General features: G+C 37.7%; 1 protein-coding gene across 5 annotated transcripts in view; it reads right to left on the bottom strand.

Moving 5' to 3' along the window:
* dlgap2a (discs, large (Drosophila) homolog-associated protein 2a) overlaps positions 1–22,223 on the bottom strand; it is a 182,786-nt gene that overhangs the window by 118,009 nt on the left and 42,554 nt on the right. The window contains exon 1 of one of the 5 annotated variants that reach the window (XM_015039408.1): positions 6,936–7,445. The exons of the other annotated variants lie outside the window; for them this stretch is intronic. The gene's annotated coding sequence lies outside the window, so the exon portion shown is untranslated. Of the gene's footprint in view, positions 1–6,935; positions 7,446–22,223 lie in introns of those variants that run through there. 5 annotated transcript variants of the gene reach the window in all.

The following is a 22,223-nucleotide window of genomic DNA, read 5'->3' as shown; positions in this document are numbered from 1 at the left end:
AAAAGAAAAAAAAAAAAAAGGAGGGTAAAAAATTAGGGGGGGGGGTTTTTTTTTTTTTTTGGGGGGGGGGGGGGGGGACTTGAACAACACAGATTATTCTACAAATCCAACTGTGACACCTTCAGACCAGAAGTAACATTACAGTGAAGCAAAAGTAACGACTGTGTTTCTACTAATTTGTAATCATACGTAAATGTGTCATGAATTTGGTAACAGTAATTAGAATATTGTCACAAAAGAAGAATAAAAAAAAATACTGCATGCCAAAATGTATATGCAGTGAGTCACTACTTTAGTTTTGAACCAGGTCTAATGCTCATATTGCTGAGAAATAAAGATCGTTTGCAGAATTCAAAATCCATGGTGTCAATTACAGACTGTCATGCCATGAAATAATGAGAGGCAGTCTGTATTTGGCATCACGCTGTGTGAACCACTGTGAAGTAATGCAGTGAGAACCCCTGTGAGAGAGTTGCAGAGATCAAACCAGAAGGCAGAATAAGCTGCACTGTTGCGGCATCCCTCCACCCACACACTTACCCTGCTCACTCACATGTGCGTACTGTCATCATCCTCTGCTGGAAATTCTGTGTGCGCACGTAATGTAGGTCTGATCATAGTGCATTTGTCCCACACATACTCATCATTAATTTATCTTCATGTCACTCTTTCCCCTAGCTTTTCTTTTTTTGTTTTTTTTCGGTTCATTATCACGGTGCCTCCCCATATTGTTTTGATATCTTCCATTCCTTTCTCTCCCACTCACTCAGTCAGTAAAACATACGCATGCACCCATCTATCCGCCCACATATGCAGTTGGCACGGGTGAGCCCCCAACAAGCAGGATGGCTTGGTATGGGGCTACGCAAAGAAACACACACAAAAAAAAAACAAAAAACATTGAGGCACCACTGCCTAATGCTGTCTCCATGGCAACTAAGGGAGATGGGTCCTGTGTTGTAGTGTCAAACAAACAGGATTTTAAGCTAATCAAAATAATAAGCTGTAGGTGTCCTACTACTGTATACAACACAGAACATTCAGTTTTCTACGATTTTCTTCCTTCCCAACAATGACATATTTGTGTTTATGTGGTTGTAATGACTACATATCACAAGTGAAGATGGGCAGAACATCTAGGATGTGTGGAACTGCAGGTGGATGTGTTTGTTGAAGGGACATGTAAATTTAAAACTAAATAAAACTATACTGCGAGAACAGATTCATACTAGTATGTCCGGATCAGGAATTTGCCAGTCGGTCCAAGAAAATAAGGATGCCTGATTCTACATCACAGACCAAACTTTTTTTTTTTAAAGTCAGAAAACCTACAAATGCTAAACGTAAAATGAATCACAATAAGTGTTTAAAATTGTTTTTCAATGGAAATACACAATTTCAACACACTACTTTGAAACAAAAAAAGTAGTTTCAGTCATGTTCTCAAAACCACAGTTTGCAATTTTGCACATGGATGAAGATGTGCAACCATGGAGCCTCGAAGAGAGTCTTAAATTTCAACAGAACACACTGTTAATGGGAGTAGGTAAAATAGATGTGGCTGCTTATTAACGACATAGAATAAGGATAAAGTTAGCACCTTTGCTGCAAAGACTATCCAGGCCATTTAAGCCCATAGACTAACATTATCAGCACAGTTTTAAAAGTTTCCAGGTGTCTCAATTGTTTCAATATCAATGTGCTGAGCACAAAAACAACCTATATATGTCTCATCACAGTATGCATTTAACATTTTTATTTTAATTGCAGCATCAGCCTTATTTGTGTTCCCTTTCATCCTCTGCAGTGCTCTTTGCACTGCCAGCTAGGGAAGCAGAGGCAGCATAGCAGAGCAGTCAACAGTTTGTCATCCTTTGACTGTATACCAGAGGAATGAAGGTGTGTCAGCAAACTGCTGTTAGAGTTAAGGGGGGAAAAAAGCATCACAGCTTACTTAAGTGCAACTGTTAAGAAGGAGGACTGAGTGGTGCTTTCAAATGGCAAAAAAAGGTACGGTAGTTTTGTTTCAGCCGACGAGTCATTCGGCTTTAATCTTTTACCTGTAGCTTAAAGGTTCAGGTTTGGCAGTGGCTGAGAATGCATTGCAACTTATTTACTGCTGGGGGAGAGAGAGAAAAGAGAGAAAACCAGTGTTGGTGAGTGACAGACCGAAAATGAGGAAAGGGTAGACGGATGCTGCATCTACAGAAGAAGGGAAAGCTTTCTTCTCTTGTCTTTGGGTTTGGTTCAAGACTCCCATCAGGAGAGAGCTCTCCTCTGAAGAGTCAGCTGTTTGGAGCCTCAGTGACACAGAGCATGTTTACTGCTGGTGTGTGCATGTTTCTGTGTGAACCTCTCCAAAAAAAAGAAAAAGAGAGGGACTGAAAGAGTCATTTGGACGCAGCATGAAGTCAAAACTGTTACACCAGCAGACAGATTGAGAACTGATTCTTACTCAAGCCTCATGCAAGCTCAAAAAACATCCAACAAACATATATAATCTCAACTGAAAACAGCAGCGGGTCAACCACAGTAGGTGGAATGTCTCATCCTAGTTTAGAACATTAAGCAGGCTTATCTGGACATGATTTGTGACATAAATTATCCACCCGGTCCTCTGAAAGAGTGCACAATTATTATCATGAACACTGGAACAATTTTCTGCTGGTAGATTCAATTTATCCATTTCATTAAGAAGTGCATCTCAACACATTAAACTTATTTCAACAACCTCATTCAAAAAGTAAAGTGCCTGCTTTATGTAGATGTAATACACACAGTGATATGATTTGAGTATCGTGGCTTTCAACTTCTGAAAATCCAAATTTCAGTTTCACATTTATTGTTTATTGTTTTAGTCCACAGGTCCAAAGTTAGTCCAGCCATCTACCAGGAACTTCTAGATCCCCTCATGCTTCCCTCTACTGAGAAGCTTCATTGAGATGCTGATTTCGAATGGTCAGCAGGATTTAGCTTCTGCTCACATTGCCAAAAGCACCTGCCTTAATAATGCTTTAATGTGCTTCATTGTTCAACAAACTGGCCTGGTTTATGCATAGAGGAGAGTCTATAGAGTATTGTCAGGAGAAAGACAAAAGACACTAGACCCAACAATACAGATGAGCTGAGGCCACCCTTAACATGAACTGGGCTTCCTTAGCAGCCCAGCAGAACGCCAGGCTGATTGCCTCCATGTAGAACAGCACCGATGTACAAATGTATGTAAAAACGACACCAGACAAAGTATTAAGTGCATATACTGAACAACATATGGGCAAGCTTCATAGTATATCCACAATATGGTTATAGCAAGGAGGTTTGGGGGTTTGAATAAAGGCCAAGGGTAATCTTGCTCCCTATCCCGGTCCCAAAATTAGCAAAATGTTCTCTCTAAACAGCCCTAAAGTATGAGTGTGTGTGTGTTTGTGTGTGTGTACGTCACTTTCTGCATACCAAGAGAGATCATACACACTAGGGATAATATATTAGTGGTGCTTGTCCTTATTTTACTGCTTAAAATTTGTTTTCTTTTCTCTTTCAGCCTTTGAGCTTCAGTGAAGATTACCATAAAGACAATACCAAAATTTCAAGGTAAGACTCCAAGAACACAAATAATGGAAATTTCATCTGTGCTTCAGCTGAAGTTCTTTTTGTTCATTTCTCACATTTTAGGGGTGCAGTGCATAAGTCAGAAGTAATGCATGTAGAAAGGACTCAAATAAAAAATGTGGACCATGGATAGCATCAACAGGGAAAGTATTTTCTGACGCTATAGGCAGTGGGGCACAAAGAGACGAACCCAAAGGAGTCGGTTTCTGACAAGACACTCCTGAACTGTCACTGTCAGCGAAGTTAATGTAGTCTCTGGGTTTAAAATGCCACACCTGCCAATGGACAGACAGGGCGACACTTCAGGTATGACAGAAAAATAAATGGAGGTCACCAGCCTGGCCCTGTGCAAATCATTTTAGATTACAGCTCTGTGTCCTTCTGAGACGAATGTGACTCTCCTCAAAGGACAAATATTATTTTTCCAGAATGTTAAAACGTAATCTCTGTTCATTTAGCTTAACAATGAAATACTGAGAATTAAAGTGTGCACATTACAATTTATGATACCCTGAAAATGATTGAACTCTTTGAACCTTTTTCACACTTTGTCAAAATTCATAGTCTTAAACCTCAATTGCATTCTATTTTTGATTTCCCTATAGGTTTGTTGGAGAACATTAGTGGGTAACACTTTATTTGAAGGGGTGTGCATAAGACTGACATGACACTGTCATAAACATGACATAACACCTGTCATGAACATAAAGAAGTCTTTATGAATGTTTATGACTGTTGTCATTAAGTGTCATTCGGTAAATAAAGACACTTTTAATGGAAAGTTGCTCTAAAAGTTGCATTAAAAGTCCATTAAAAGTGCCAACTTTGCATGATTTTGTAAATTATGATAATTTAATGCAAAGCAGGGTGAGGTATTAAACCCCATCTCGAGTTCTCAGTGTCTCACAGAAGACGACCAACTACAGGCTCCAGAAGATTTTTGAGCACAGGAAAAAAAACTCAAATATAGTCAGAGCTAAAATCTTATCATTAAAATAAAAGCATATTTATGTTTCAGCTCATAATCTGTAGCTTGAGTAGAAAAAAAAAATCAAATCTGAATAAATTTGAGCTACTGTACAAAAACGATGTTTGTACCGTACAATTTAAAACATTTTAACATTTTACACTGACAATCAATGTAGCCCTTAATTTCTATTGATAGAAGTGGAAGTCTTGTTTTGAATGAAGCACACTTCTAAGCAGTTACTTAAGCTTTTTGGCCTATTGAACCAGAACTTACAAGCTCTCGAGTATAAAAATATAATTTCTAAAAAGCTATTTATTAATTGGTTAAGGCATGAGTTATAAGTCGACACTGGCCACAAGCAAAGCTTCTTGATTGGTAGTAGTCAATTTCTAGAAATGCAACCACCAGTTTCCCTCTACCTGGGTGTTTTGTGTTTTGTGGAAGCTACAGAATACAAATATCTAACATTTCAGAGGGGTGTTACATTTTGTGGGAGCCTGTGGCAGTGAAGCTGGTGGTGACCATATGGTTGCTTTCATTGTCATTATGTTGTAATTTTCTACTGAGCCCATATTCTGTCAAGAACATTCACATTTGGAAAACTACTCCAACACTACTGGGACCATGCAGCTTAAATCATTTCTGGTCATTCTCTTGGAAATCTTATCAAAATCTGCTGGAATCAAGCTGAAAGTTTTTTTTTTTTTTTTTTTTTTTTTAAACTTAATACAATTTGAGGGATTAAAAAAATACAACTTGAAAACATCCTAAATTTATTATAATCCAAGAAGATTTCAAACTTGGCTGTCCGTTGTAAATGTCCATTTTTATCAGGTTAAAATGGACTGATCACTGTTTATTAAACTTTTTTATCCACTGATTGTTCAATTTTGTTTGCTTTTATGAATCATAAAGGATTAATTTCAGTCTACCTATTCAGAGCTTTAGTATTTCAGCAGGTCAGATTTTTTATTTATTTATTTATTTTTTTATTAATACAGATAGCTTTTAATTAAAAAAAATGTTAAATGATGAATGGCCAATTAAAATTCTGGCCATCTTGAATAATGAAATCCACAGTAACTGGTAGGGGGTTCCCTTCCTCACATAGACACATTGTGTTTATTGAGGCATTTGCATAAATGTGGCATTAGCCACGGAATTGCTCATGTATACAACAGCTAATTCTAAAATGATGAGTAGCCCATCACCTGGAAATACACCCAACAGAGTTGCGGAAGTTGCTTTGGATTACAAGCGTGAACTAACAATGAAGAGTCTCTCAAATCAAGCCTCTTCTGTTTGTGCCAAAGGAAAGCTTGGCCTCTTTGCAGATTTGGAGGGAGAGACTCTGCCTGCAGTGCAGCAGTGAACATGAATGTTCAAACATCTCCTTTGACTGACTGCAGCGCCTCTTTGCTTCACCACGCAGCCTGGGAAAGCGTGGAACCTGGGTTGTGAGAGTTGACCATTTCCAACAAAACGCCAGCCAGTACCTGATAGAGCTGGCACTGTGCTGCACCCAGGTATTTCCCAGAAGAGGGTGTATGCTGCTGACGTGTGTGTGTTCGCAAATCGAGACAACAGATGAGCGACAGTTGAGAGTGTTAAAAGGGAAAACACACGCACAGAAACGTAAACATGCCAATTTCTCCTTGAGTGCAGACTAAAAGCACTTCATTCACAAAAGAGCGCAAAGGCTGCCCACGCAAGAGTTCACCTATTCCACTTTTCATGAGACGCATGCAAACGCCCACACCAACACTGCGCACTCTCTCACACACGCAAGCACACGCATAGAGTGGTGCCCTCGATGCACACAGCTGTCACAGAACCTCACAGCTCATCTCTGGTGAATTACTCTAAGTGTGAGGTACCGCTGCAGGGTTTCCCTTGGAATAATAATAATAATAATAATAATAATAATAATAATAACAATAAAGCGTAGTTAATTATTTCCTGCATCTATAGGATATATCATTCACTGTTGCCTAATTCAGTTGGATCACCAATGAAAATGTGTGGTGCATGCAAACCGTGTCTGAACACATAAGCACAGATGAGTGAAAGAGTTAATCATTTTAATTTGGTGCAGTTGAAAAGGATTTATAGCAGAGGTCTTTGGCATGGGATAGAAGCTCAACAGACTGACAAAAAGCTCAGCATTGCAGACCCCCAAAGATTCACTACAAATGGATTCATGTCAGATGCTACCCACACCTTATTCTGAACTTGTTTGCACTCAACTTCAACAAATGTGTCCTCATTAGAACATGTTGACTCGTTCAAAAAAAAAAAAAAAATGGGGGTGAAACAGGCACTCTGCGTTAAAATAACTTGAAGCTGGAGAACTTACCTTACACCTATTCTGCAACCAGAAAGCATCTATGAGCGCAGGGGTTCTCGGTTGTCCGCAGATAGCAGAAGATCATACATGGAAAAGTCTTCTTCTCTCATCTATCCTATGACTGCAACCACCACATTCATCCAGGCATTCTGATTACAGGCATGTGGATGGTGGAAATATGATTGCCTAAAAGGGAAATAGTGCCTTTTGGGGAAGTGAAGGAGAGATTCTCAGGTCTCCTTCCTCCACTGAGACGAGTTGCGAGCGCACCATGAGGACCATCCACTGCAGCAGAGCTGAGCAGCGTGCAGCAGAATGAGGAGAGAGGGGAAGAGAAGGAGAGAGAGAGGAGAGGAGAGAGACTAGAAAAACAGGCATTTACTGCTGCTGGTTCCACGAGCTCGGCGGGAGCAAAAATCTGGGACTGGAGTCTGGATCCTCGTATTTCCGCTTTATTGAGCTTCTACCCCGAACAAATGAAGAGTAATGGAGACAATGGAAGGACAAACAAAGGAGATGAATAGACCAAGATAGCGAGAGGCTTATTTTTTCCTCATGCCACTCCTCCACTATTGTAGTTTTCTTTTCCATGACATGCAATACCTTTTCCTTTCCTTGCCCGGAAATGGTTGTTGGAAATACTACTCAGCTGATAACATGTTAGGAGCAATTTCCAGAAAGATATTCACCATTTTGACGTGTTAACCACCACGGACAATGTCTTTTTTTTTTTTTTGTTATTCTTTTTTCTCTTTCTTGTGCTCTCAGTTCTGAATGCTTGACACAATCCAAACACGGTTTCTATTTTTATTTTTGTTTTATGTATTTCAGACCAAAAGAGTTAAAAAATGAAGTGACTAACATTAAAATTATATAAGCTGGACTTGTCCAAGCATTGTTGCTTGTATGGTGAAAAAGCAGCTTAATATTTCTAATTTAAAAGAACTTGTCTTATCTAGCAGCTATGAATTTCAGTCCTTCTTGAAGGTGCTGATTATTTTGTTTTAGCAATGCTTCTTTCATAGTTGACACCCTTAAAGGTGTTGACATCACTGTACTCTGACACTTACTGTCCAATAGCATGCAGTTTATGATAGACTTTAATGTTGGTGGTTCTTGAGTTGTTTCTGAACATTATAACAAATTCCTTTTCAACAGTGGGGCAAAATGGCTGAAACTGAACCCAGTCGGATGGTCTACGGGAATGATACTAAACACATCCAAAGGTATTTTGATAACTTTAGTAAGCCCTCAGTCCTTCAGAAAATTAGTTAAAACCAAGGCAAACGGCAGCAAACTGAGCAATGCATATGATTTCTACCAAATCTAATAAGAAGAGCGATTAAACATGCTTCCAGGTTTATGCCAGGATCTTCCATATGTCTATAAAAAACTCCCTGGTTGCTCTGCAACTTGTTGAAGGACTTTAAAGTAAAAGTAGTTGGGGTTGTATGTATATATTTGAGCCTATAATAATTGGAATCTGAATTTTGAATCATAACTATACCCTAGAAAAAAACAACAACAACAAAAAAAAAACTCCAAGTGCCTCCAAATTAAATTCAAATTTATGCCATCAAATACTACATGAAAACTTCTGACCTGTTCCTTTATGTGATCAAATCATGTGCTTGAAGGAGTATGAATATGGTGCAGAAATATTATGCAGAATCAAGGCCTCCTTGTTTGACAATGAATACACTTCAACGATGTGGCACATTAAGCTAGCGATCAATCCCTCTTATAGAGTATTTGGCTGAAACATCTATTGCCTGCTGTAACAGGGGAACAGGCTTTTAGCTGGAGTCCTCCGGCCTCAGCAGGGCTCAAGGTCACTTGGCAGAGCCTTTTCCCGGCAACCCAGAAGCTTCGGTGACAAACAGTGGCATACAGGACAGACGGGCTGTCAATCCGAATCTGTAGCCTTGAGGAATGAAGCCGGCTGGCGAAGCATCCAGCATTCTTACAGTGCACAACCAGGTGGAGTGGTAATTTATGAGCCTGCAGGAAACAATTCATTGCCCTTCAGCAGAAAGTTTGGTGCATATATAATGCTGATATTGTTTCCAGCCTCAATGAGATGAGAAAAATTGAAGACAGCAAGGGAAGACAATGAAAGAAACTGGCTGTCAGGGCTCTTGACAAGACTATAGCTCATCTCAGATCAGATGGCTTACCAGATTGACACCTGTAGAATTTTTATTTTCATGGCACTTTGCTTAATTCTTCTTCTTACGAAAAAAACAAACATGCACTGCTCACAATTTCTGTTTTGACCTTAAGATTAGCAGTCACTTTTTGCTTAGTAATAACATACAAGAAACAGCATTCAAAACATTTTTTTTTTCTGAGCAATCACTGACATGCCATGTACGTGAGAGACCATATGTGGGTTTTAAATGGATTTTTACTAATTTAGAAAAAGACAAAAGAGACATTTCTAAAACAGCATGTTCCATGACAGAAGTTGAAAGCTAAATTGGATCAGACAGGCCCACTTTGCTGTGCAGGGCTCAGCCTTTCTGTTATCTTCCAAAAGTCTAGTTCTTTTGCAGCCTGAATGATGCACTAATATGACTCAGCATGTCATAGAAATTCCACTTTCTTTTGAAATGGCTTCAGATAAGTTTCCCTGGTTTAATTGTAGAAAATATCCTGGTACAAAAAGTAAAAAACTAAATCATTTGAAAAAAAAAACAAAAACAACTCTCCATCTCTAAAAAAATCATTGGATAATTTCAGCTTCTTCTTAAAACTTCTTAATTAAAAACATACTGAAATGTACCATACAGGACAGCTGTTTGCTCAGAATGATGGCAAAGTAAGGCTCTAGCTTTTCAAGCTTTCAGCTATGTGTAATTCTGAACTAAAGTTGCTTCTGATCAATCAGCGTGGGCTTTGACTGTCTTAAAAGATAAATTCTCGCTTAAGCTGTCTTTCTACAACATCCGTAAAATAAAAATATCGGTCTCTACAACTTCAACGAAACTTGGACTTACCAAACAGTTTCGCTGGCAACGCTTTATTGGTTTAATTTAAAACCAATGACAGATGCATAAACAGATGGTTCATTCTATCCACTGCCATGTATGTTCTGTTGTGTCGCCCACTTTCAAGATGCAAATGGAAGAAGGACCAGAGAGACGAGGCAGAGGAGCTCGTTTTTTTCCCAAAGATTATCTCTCATATTATACTGCCATGACATGTCATGATTAACTTTTAGGGACTTTTAAAAACATTATTATTACACTGATTTGCTATCAGAATAATAAAGAGAGTCGTGTGGAACTTGTCATTGATTGAAAAAAATATTTGTTGATGTTGGATTATTGTTATCAGCTTTTGAGAAATAGGTCCAGCACCTCATATTACAATTTACTTCTCCACCCTTATTCTGCATTTTACTTATGTATTGTAATTCTCAAAGCTCTACACATCCCATACCTATCTCTGCTCTGCTGTGTTGGGAGGTTTTTCAGTCGGCTAGAAAATTAGGGGCTCCTTGCGTGTGTGCGCGTGTGTGTGTGTGTGTGTTAGTGACTCAAATCTCATCTCACAAAAATATTAATTTCACGGGTCGCTGTCCCATACAAGCCACCATCCACGAAGGAAAAAGCATTAAGCGTTATTCCCTTTCATATTCAAACAGAGAACAGCAAAGGGGGGGAGGAGCATGTCAGACTTATCAAGGCTCTACTGTATGCAGTTTGTCCTTGTAATGAGGTTGAAGCCACTGCTAACTATTCATTCTGGTCATTCACCGGCAGGCCTTATCGGTGCTGTCGAATGACTTTTGCTAAATGATGTGCAAAAGGGGCACGTCTCATCTGTCTTGTTGCATTTGGCTGATGTGCTCTGGGCAGGTCGTCAGCATTAAATGACATACATGCCAAACACTATGAAGGCCACAAAGTGCTGAGGGAATGGTTAATGGAGAACAAGTTCAAAATGTAAAAAAAAAAAAAAAAAAAAAAATTAGAAAAGGGAAAGCGTACTGGAGTTTCATAGATACATATTCTCTCAAATTTACACTCAGACAGCTGTATAAATGTTAAAAGGGATACATCTTCAAATTTGGAAGGCAAGAAATTGAAAAAAATGCAAACTAAATTAATAAATCACAATTGACCTATCCACTTTTCTGAAGTAAAGAGACTTTCATAATACACATTTGAAAATGGAAAGTCACCTCCATTTATGGTTGATGACGTCCCTAATGGTACCATCCTGAAAATCTGAGGAGGGATTGTTTTTCTGTCAAAAAAGATGCCATTAAATAGAGCAGCTTGAGCAAAATCCTAAAGAAGATGGCTTTCTTTTTTTCCCAAATGAGGCACACAAACAAGAGAATGATTCATTGCTGAATCTGAGTATTTTCATTTTCCCTTTCAACCACCACATGTTTTAATCCAATGAAGTTACTTTTTTTGGGAAAACAGCATTTTTAAGTGATATGTCTAACCACCGACCAACTTACAGAGTTTGAATGGCATCACAAACAGCATACTAGAAATGTTTTGACAAAACAGAGATTGATTATGTGTAGTAAAATGAGACATTTATTTTTGCATGTCTCCCTAATATATATTATTCTTGTGACAGTCACTAATGGAAGGGCTGAAAGCTGCCAGAATTTTTGTGTTTCTAATACTTTGTGTCACAAATGGTCAATCATCACTTCTGAGAATTACTTGCAGACTATGTTCTTATAAATCCCATTTTATGTAGGCAGTTTGTTAGTTGTATAAGCTAGTCCTCTCAAGCATGTTTTCCTGATTGGGACTCATTATCAGATAAATCACCAAATAAAGCTATATTTTATTAACTTAATCCTCCTGTTATGTTCGTTTCTGAGGTACAGCAATAATGTCTGTGGGTCAATTTGACCCGGGAGTGTTTCATCATGCAATAGTGTCAGATACCAAAAAATTCTTCCAAAACATTTTTGTATCTGATTATTAACTCCAATACTAACCATTTCAATCAATATTTGTGCAATAATGTTTTTTTTTTTTTGTTTGTTTTGTTTTTTTCCAGAAATTAAGGATTAATGACGACAAGTTACTCAATTACTCATTTGGACATAAAAAATGGAATTTACATTTTTTATGTCCACTGAAAAAAACCTAGACACAAAAAAAACAATAATTTCCTTGAAATTGATCTTTGGTAATTTTTTTATATTACATTTAATTCTTTTTTTTTTTCAAAGGGTGATCTTTATAATTGAACTTGTGACACACATACTGTTCCGGGTCAAATTGACCCACGGATTAAAATCAAGATAAATGAGTCATGCAGAGAGTATTTATGTTTTCCTCCACTTCTACTGAGTGTCCACTCAGTGTGGGTGGAGTTTGCCCACGGGAACAGAAAAGGTTCCCATCAAAAGTTGTATGAACACCTGCTTTCTCGCAGTTCATAGTGAAGTAAAGAGAGTAGGGAGAAAGTGGGCTTGTGTGTGTCTGCGTGTGCATGTGTGTGTGTGATGTGTTGTGTTTGTGTGGCGAAATATTGTTCATAGCTGCAAGGAAACATATAGAATTGGACATTTTTAATCTTTTTTTGCACTTTAACTTGACTGCCGGGTCAAATTGAGCCGAACAATATCGATGTAACAAGTAGACGCAAGGGGGGTTACAAATATGTAAAATGAATACATTTTCAATTTATATGTAGAGTGCACCTATTAAGACAAATGGAAAAAGTTTCATGAAAAAAAAAATACTTCAAATTATTCAAAAAAAAATTTTTAACTTAAAATGGGTCAATTTGACTCGCAAGGGTTGAATGAAAGCTGTAGACTGTGCTATCACTGCTCTTGGCTTTGGTGGCCATTATGTTCTGAAGTGGTGAAGTGCATAGAAAAGTGATCGGTTGTGATTGGTTGAGATGTACTAGTGACTGGGTTCTCTCCATGTACAGTCCAAAATCATATTAGCTTCAGTTGGTTTCTCTAAAATCCCCTTAGTTATGAGTGTGTGTCAGTCCTATGTGTCTCCCATGTGTTGAAGGACTGTCACTAGTCCAGTACACTGCCTTTTGCCCAATGGCAACTGGAGATTCCAGTTATAGGTTACAGTCTGAGTCCCCCTATTGCCCTGCACAAGTAAGTGGGCATAGGCGATGGATGGGCTAAAGCTTTTGTGTGAGAGGAAGTCATTGAATTTCACCAATCTCTTGTGACAAAACAAAAGTCAATAGACTGTGCTCTGCTGATAAAGTTTTATCTACCGGGAGCTTATACTCCTTTGACAGTTTTTTCTGCTTTCAATGAGTAGCTTCACAGCACTACATGAGGTCTGACATCAAAACTCCTTCAGCTTGCCCAAACCTTTCCCACAGTGTAACTTCAGAATGAGGAGATTTTTTTTTTTTTTTTTTAAACCACTTCTACCATCTGGTGTTGATAGGAAAGTTGGTGAAGGCATAACTGTATTACAAATATATGCATAGCCAGGCTACCTGGAAGTACTGTGTGTATTATAACTCTATTTCCCTGGTGATCATTTTCAGAGGAAGTAACACATGAAGCCTGAACAAAGTCGTTCAGTCCGTTTTGGCCACACTTCCAAATTTTAAATTAACATTAACGGCGGCCTTGTTTGGATCGGTACGTCTCTCTTTGCAGTGGCGGATGACTGTCTACAGCGCAGGCAGATTCTTAGCGTAGAATTAGTGCTTTACATACATCACGGGCAAATGTTAGCAACTGAATGAAATTTAAAATTTCAACACAGTCCACTCCTCCAGGAGGCAATTGTTTCTCAACAGCCAAGAGCCCAGACCATCTGTATGACACAAATAGTGCAGGACAAGGGACTGGTTTTTAAAAGACTAATAGTGATGCACAACAAAACAGCAAAACTCAAATACTGATCACGACATGTTGCTCTGTGGTTGAACTGATTGTACAGAAAAATACAGCTTATCGCTTCAAATATGTTTTAAAGTATTTTAAACGAGAACACTTTATTTAGAATTCTACAAAAACCTGCTTAGCAACTAGGCAAAAAAAAAATCCCAAAAGGTCGGACTTGACAAACATCAAAACTTCTGTTATCAGCTGCACGATGTCAAACAGCAAAATCACTGTGACATTAAATGCATCCAAGAGGAAACCTCTAGGTCTATCAGACAAATCAAATCCAGAGTTAATTTGATTCTGTGCCTGTATTCCTGGCATATCTGGGCCTGCTTGCAGAATAATGGCTCTCTGCATCTATCTGCTCTTTCTGATTTCATTTGCTGTTATATTTTGTTTGTGCAAAGGGTGTGTGCTTGTCTGTTATGAAACAAGCACGTCCACTGCTGTACTGTAGTCTTTCAAGGTGATGTCGCCTGCAGCATTTAAAGGAGCCACCTAATACAGACAAACCTCACAAGCTGCTAATACGTCGAGATTACAGGGTGCAGCATCGATCCACGCCTCAGCTGTTTGTAGCACACAGAGGACTAGTGTGCACTAGTGATGAGGTGGCCAAATCATTCACAGCAGACTTAAAATACGAGGGCTTGGAGGATCTCTCTCACATTCATAGCCTTAACTAGTTATCACAAAATTCAGTAGAAAATGCTCATCTTAAATATGTATTTCTCTCTCTTTTTTCCCCGTAGTTTGCAGATTCAACCATCTGGATATTTGTTCTTACCAGACTTTTAGAAATATGAGTTTTGAGAAGTGATATTTTTTTGCAGTCCCTGGTAAATTGTGGAAGAACATTTCAGAGTTGAAGGCACTGCATCTGGAGAAGGTTCTGGCTCCCTAAGTTTAGATTATTGTTGAGAGGAAGACAGGTTAAAATTTAATGATTGTAAGCAGAGGAGTGGAGTACAGTTTGGAAATGGCTTAGAATCTGCCCCATAAGATCTTTGTTCTGACTTTGCTGTCCATAAGGGGTTGCTGCAGAAGTGGCAGAAGTTGTGAGAAGATATGGTGCAAGATTTTGGTCTATTAACTTGGAAGATTTACTGTACTTGAGTCGGAGAAAACAATTGTCAAGACCGGTTGAGGGATTTTGCAAAAGATAGACGTGGGTGTCATCAGTGTAACAATGGAAATGCAGTCTGTAGTAACCAATGAAATGTAGAAAGATGTGGTCAATTTTCCTTATTAAAGTAGAGGTTTAAGCACAGAATCTTGGGAAGCACAATGGCGGAAAGAGAAGCCAACGAGAAGGCTGAGTTGTTTGTTTAGAGCATACCAACATTGAGGCAAATGATAACATTAAGTGATTCAGAGTTAGAAGACATAAGAATCTAAATTGTAATTTTAAGAGGCGGGGTGGGGAGTATTTCAGTGTTGCTATGTAAAAACCTGGATTGTTTGAGTTCAGACATTTCATAAGTTGTGATTTGAATTGCGTGGTAATAGTACAATCAGGGATTTTAGATAAAAAAGGAAGAGTAAGTTTGACATGTCAGGATCAACTCAGTTTTTTTTATTTTTTTTTTATTTAAGGGATTAATGAACTGAGTTTAACTGAGTCAGGCACATAACCAGATATGAGGGGTGAGTTAATGATTTGTAAAAGGAAATAATTCACAAGGTTGGACGGGAAGGTTAGATAATAATACAGTTTTTTTTTTTTTTTCAGAAGTGTATCAAAAGGAGCACAATTTATATATCAGTCAGAATATTGGTTATTAGTCAGTCCTATTTCTGCTGCCAAACAGGTCTTCAGCAACACAATGAATCTCTTTGATAAATTCATTGACTTACAATTGTGTGTATGAAAGAAAAAGTAACATTGTGTAGCCCATAAAAACTAGACAAAGATGCTCTGTCTGCATGAGTGCAAGAGCCTTGTAGTGTAAAAGCACTTTGAGTGCCCAGCAAGACAAGAAAAGCACTATAAAAATGGGACTATTTCTGTTTCGTTCACTTATGTCAGCTTCCCTTTAATTTTTTATGCAGTGTGGTATCTTCCCTCTGATGGATGACACTTGAACCAGTTTGTACCATATTGTGAAAACAGTAACAATTGTCATTTCTTCTTGGAGTTTCCGTTTCTTTCGATTTCTTGAATCTATTTTAGCCAAAACATTTATTTAAGCATATTTTGGGGAACATATTTTGCAGCATTTGTTTTGAGGCCTGCCTCTAGGTCAGCTTTTGATCACAGGTTTTGTGTTTAAAGGCTCAGATTGTGACTTAAACCTTGGAAACAGATTGGAGACCCTCAGCAGCTTGTTTCTAATTTATCTCAGGCATCAATCCTGTAACACGCTGTGGTGAAAGCATGAATATTTATAGCCAGGTGTAAATCGAGGGTGTGCTTACTCCAGCAAGGTGCATGGTCAAAAACATGATCAACAGTCTGCACTATTCTCAATCGCAGTATTCCCAATTTCCATTTCAGCAATCTTACAATTACTTCTTATGCCCTCAAAGCTTATATGAAATGTTCATATCTGCTTAAGATTACTTCAACATCGCTTTCAGTCATTTGAGGATTCGGATGCTACATAGATATGATTGATAAAGAAAGAATCCCATATAGCTCTCTACAAATCGGTCCTCCTGAAAATTCAGCATTATGACAAGAAATTTCATACAAGAACCTTACAATTTCTAACAAGGTCCAAGTATAATTAATATTAAATTTGGAAGATTAAGATGTCACTTTTTTTTGGAAGCTGCGTCACCAATTGCACCTGCTTAAATTGGTTAAAAAAAAAAAAAAAAAAAAAAACCTTATAAAAAGGAAAGCTTATGTGAGGGGGATTGTTATATTTCTGTAAAAGAAAATGAGATGCATTAGATACAGCAGCAATGATGATTACAGCACTGCCCAGAGAGGGAAGCATTCCTAGGTTCAGAGTCAGAACTAATGAAAAGAAGACACTTGATGCAGACAAATAGTGCTTGCCCTGAAATATAATACAGCTTTATGTTCATGAGATGAGCTTCAGCGTATCACGGCACGTACTGTAAGGAGGGTGATCTCATTTAGATTTGAGAAGAGGTCTTGTGAGCTCATTGAGGAGTAAATCAGGGAGATTATACCTTACTGGATCCTATTTTCATAGGTTTGATTAATTCCCACACTGGCCCTCAGTACCAGGTGAGATGAACTGAGTGAAAAGGGATTGACACAAGTAATGAAATGAATCATACAAAATAGGAACTGAACCTTCACTTAAATATCATCTAAATTTTTGATTTTTCAATGTGGTAGAAATCATTTAGGATTAAAAGTATAGCTCCAGTTAAGACAGAGATGCATGTCTTTTATGCATAGAAAGAGATTTGATCATTATCTGAGCACACTTCAAACAACATTTGAAGTGTTAAACTACTAGATGCAGTTAGTGAGTGTGGCGCACTACAATGCTCACCCACCTGGTCTCCATCACATAATTATATTTATTTAAGGCATGGGGTGCTTTCTGCATGACTTTAACCAGGGTACTTAAAAAATAAAACAAAATCACCACTTTCTCAGAAAATCATGTTTATATATATATATATATATATATATATATATATTGTCTCAGTTTCTTCCCTGGCAACTTGTTCCTGGTTTTTCAGGATGCTTCACAAATGTCAGTGAAGACAAAATGCTTGATGGTAAAACGTAAAATACTTAGTTTATTCTCATACAAATGTCCTAAATTATGTCAGAATATTACACTACACTAGTTAAAGCAATGAGAGCATTCATGTCTATATTAAAATTAAACATAATGTAGCCCTAAACAAAATTAGGGCTACAGACAGACATTTATTTTCATGATGCTCACTGAACAAATAGAAATGTCTTTCCTTATTAAGATTTGTTTTAAACGTGCTCAAAGCACCAATTAACTGATCATTAACTTGTAATTTAAACTAATTTCATAGGTCCTCTTGCAGAAAATTATGTCTGCATACGTTGAACCCTGCATCTGGTGTTTGCTGCAGAAAGACCAATTAGGGATCACAGTTGATGTTTACTGAAAAAAAAAATAAAAATACAGTGAGCAGACTGTGAACTCGTGTTACACCTTAGATTCATTGACAGTCGGGTCAATGAACCTCTACGTAATTTGAAAGACAGAAACAAGAGACGTATTTCTGGCAAACGATTAATACGTACATTCTTCATTTAGTTTGTGAAGAGAGAAATTGTTTCTGCTAAATTTGTGCAATTAATTCAGAAAGCCAAAATCTGCAAAACAAAATTCCCTCTAATTCTCTTAAGATTTGCTTTTCACAAAAATAAGGATTGTAAACTCATCACTGATTTCCTTATCCCCTGGCAGAGCCTGAAACCTCCAAAATTGTCCTTCTACTTCATGGTGCAGCAACATAATCTTTTGCTACAGCATCTTAAAACCTCCCTCATCATTGCAAATCTTGTGTATATTTGCCTGCTTATTGGATATTACCAGCAGCGCAGCAAAAACTAACAAAAGGATCACAGTGGTTTATGTGAAACAGCCGGTTATCTGATGTGACAGACTGCAGGGGCTCATGGCTGTTCAAATACACAGAGATAGAGGTGCTGTACTCCTCACCATAGATTTACCCCAAAATACAGGTTTTATTAAAAGCTAATGGCAATTTAGTGTGTTATGTTTTGTTTTACATGCCAAAGACCAGGGACAAGCTACTGCAGTATAAAACGTACAGCTTCAAAATGTACTTTATGATAAATCCAGTTATTCATCAAAAGTGAAAAAGTCGGACAGTTGAAGGGAGGACATGAGCAGCACATTTCCAGGACGTCTTCACATGCTGGATTGTGCGCATTATTGAGGTTTATCACAAATTATAGAGCCCCGACTCGTCACTGTCTTTTTTTATACCAAAGTAAAATGGCCAAGTGCGTCTGCTTGGGAACTATTATGTTTTGATTTACTGAGCAAGTCTCAAGTTGACAGCACCTTATATTTAATCCTCTTTTAACTTCAAACAGGGCCAATGGCCTCTCCTGACTTCAAATTTCAGTGTTCCTCACTTCAAAGCAGAAAAAAAAAAGGAAGAAATATTTTAGCTTTTCTGCTACAACCTCATGAAACAGTTTGCAGTCAGGGGTTAAACTTACTTTACTCAAGCATATTTGAATACATTTTATTATGTAACTGAATGTTTGGGATTATTTTATGCTGCCACTCTTGATCAGGTATCTCTGGTAAAAGTGATCTTTTGATCTCAATGAGACAATCTTGGTTAAATAAAAGTTATTAGTGTTATTATTACTGTGTTTAGAAGCTTAAATTACAGACAATGTGTAAACTCATTACTATAAGTTAAAAGGTATTAATGTTTAATACGGAGAAATAGTAGATAATCAATGCTCTTTAATATGTAGCATTATCTGAAGTCTATTTCCGACGCTCAGGCATAATTGGATCATGATCTTGAAGAGTTGTTCATGGTGAATGTACTGTTAAACTTCTTCTTAACCAACACTGGAAGTGTTTCAAGTTTTCTGGGTTTGATGTAGGACCAAACTGCTGATAGGAGAAAGGGATAATTATAGAGCATTTTCTTTTATGAACCATGACTGAAAAATCTACAGGGAGGCAGCAAAACGACAGGAACAACGGGTAACATCAGAGTGTTCACATCGTTTGCATGCAGTCTGTATTATCAGCCGGTCCACCTTGCACTACTTATTAGCTCACTCTCATGATACGACCAGGCAACTCGAGAACTGCTTCTCATCTTTATCTGAAATAAGATGAAGCTTGTCAAGTTTAAAGCACTCACTTTGTATGAGAGCTTTCCATTTTTAATTAGTCTGCCATACTCCGCTTTGCAATTATGTTTGACTGCTGACTGATGCATCCTTCCGCCTCTTTCACTGTGCTCTGAAGAGTCAGCACAAATGAAAACACTATGGGAAGAAGAATAGAAGTGGCAGCATTTAGTAAACAAAAAGGTCCCTTCAGTTCATATGTTTGGGAACATCTTGAACCCAGGCAAGAGTCAAAAGCACAAGGTGTGCTACTCGCTGGTGTCTGCACCGTTCAGACCAAATCTGAGCAACCAACATGTGAGCGCATGTGATGTGTGTGTGTGTATACACAATGATGAACTGAGTGAAATACCACTGACTGTATTTATAAAGATACATATCTGTTGATAAATTCTATTTTGAACCTGCATGAATTTCCCCAGAGACTGCACCTGAAGGGAGATTTTGTGCAAGAGAAGATCCCTCTCTAATCTCTTGTTATAGAAACCCAAATTTGCCTTTAGAAGTGGAAGGGAAAAGATCCCTGTGAAGTGAAATAGAAGAAAAGAAAGCCATGGTTGGTAATGAAGTTGATATGCTTGATTTGAGTTTGCACAGTCTGCTTTTGTACAAGAAGTGAAGCGACTGTATATGTGCACAAAAAGGTCAATAATTCACAGAAGTGTCTGTTCAAACTACAAAATCTTATTTCCAAGATAAATTAGTTACTTATCAAGAAAGTGCTAAAACATAAATTCCAATTTACTGTTACATTAATAAAATGCCCTATTTGCATAAATAAACATTCAATGCACCAAATACCCAAGAATAAATAAACCCTCGCCTGCAGAAGGGAGAAAAAGTAACCTTATCTCAAGACGTCTTCCTTCTCCATTATTCACTGTTAATCCGACACAAGCTTATATCTGAGTTTATTCTAAAGATAAAGTATTTTTGAAATCTGTATAATATTTGGTGTCTTTTATAATACTATTCCGAATAAAAAAGGGAAAAAAAATGAATAAATCTGCCTGTTGACACTGAAGTCATGAGAAAGAAGCACACCTACATCATGTTCATTTTTCTAACATGTTCATTAAATTAATGCTGGTGTTTGTCAGAGGGCCAAATAATGATTGTGTCTGTGGCTGCAATGTAGAGCTTACCACCATCATGAACGAGTGCATGAACGTGTGAGTGACTCAGTGTACTGTGAAGCACTTTTGAGTCCTCTGCACTAGATAAGGCACAAAACAAGTGCAGGCTATTTACCATTTGGTTTGTTGAAAAGCAGCTGAACACAACATTTTCAATATGTTGAGGGTCTGATTTTCTTAGGTAAGCTTCATCAACACAGAGCAAAGTTGCCTATTAATTCTGCAGCAAATAGTGTAGCTGCTGTGTAACTACATAAATGCATGGTGACTTAGTTTATTTTATACATTTGTAATCTCATCAAGTCCGTCTTCTACAGCTGCATATTTTCCTCCACTGCTCAGCAACTGGTACATCTAACCAGCATCTGTCCAGGGCCAACGCTCTGAGGAAGTTTCTGTCCCAAATCTGAGGCAAGAAGTGAATATTTATTGTGCCATTAAAAGGGTCAAACCGTTCTAAATCTCCAGGAAGGCAGAAAATAATAAACTGTAACTTCAAATTGACATTGTGTTTTTTGTTATTGGTGTGGGGGGTATTAGAAAATAGTTATTCTATAGTTGAGCTTGCTGAAGAGCTTTTCCCTTAATCTTCTCACTTGATTTTAACAAACTGAAAAAAAAAAAAATAAAATAAAGTAACAAATATCATGTACACCACCAGCGATGGACTTGGTTCTGCTTATGACTGCTGTAATTAAGCTGCTGGCTGGATGGCACAGTGATTGCGACCACGTCTGTGCTCCGGTTGTCATAATTATAGCTGTGCAAATTATCTTTTAATGGGTGCAAACAACAACCGTAAGCAGCAATTGTGTGCGGACAATAATGACTGTGCATGTTAAATTTGGTGATGTAATGGTCAGCACACAAAGCCCTGCAGGTACAAATTATAACATCATGTAGACACAGCCAAAGACTAAACGGTAGCCATATCGAGCCAATCCAACTGTTAAAACCAGACAAAGCTGTTCCAGATATATATTTTTTTAAGCTAGCAGCTGAATACTGTCAGAAATAAGCTTTTTAAAATGCATAGTGGCCACTAAATGCTACAACATTATTAATCTCTTGTATAAAATCTGCTGTTTTTTTCTTCGTCTGGCACTGGATTATCAGATTTAATAGTCCTCCAATGTTCATGTGCATTGCACATTGCAAATTAAGACAAGCGTAATCCACAAATCATAATAATTTAAAAAATGCTAGTAACAATTGATCAATGTAAAAAATAAAAAAAAAATAAAATAAATCCCTGGTGAAATGTGGAGTTTATCTGTATTGAAAGCACTCTGCAAAATGAAAAATGTAAAACTTTTTTATAGCAAAAGCTATGAAAAGTTGTTTTTAATTTGTTATGTCCTGTCAGGAAGACAGGACATAAATCATGCACAAACTATATTGAAAGTGTGAAAATGTAGATGTATATATAGTGGTATAGAAATAGACATAATTTCACACAAATAGTTTCCAGG

Source organism: Poecilia latipinna, unplaced genomic scaffold (assembly GCF_001443285.1).
Source record: "Poecilia latipinna isolate Pla-1442-1.1 unplaced genomic scaffold, P_latipinna-1.0 Scaffold28, whole genome shotgun sequence".
Taxonomy (NCBI): domain Eukaryota; kingdom Metazoa; phylum Chordata; class Actinopteri; order Cyprinodontiformes; family Poeciliidae; genus Poecilia; species Poecilia latipinna.
The sequence above is the reverse complement of the archived record's forward strand: the minus strand, read 5'-3'. Positions and strand labels throughout refer to the sequence as shown.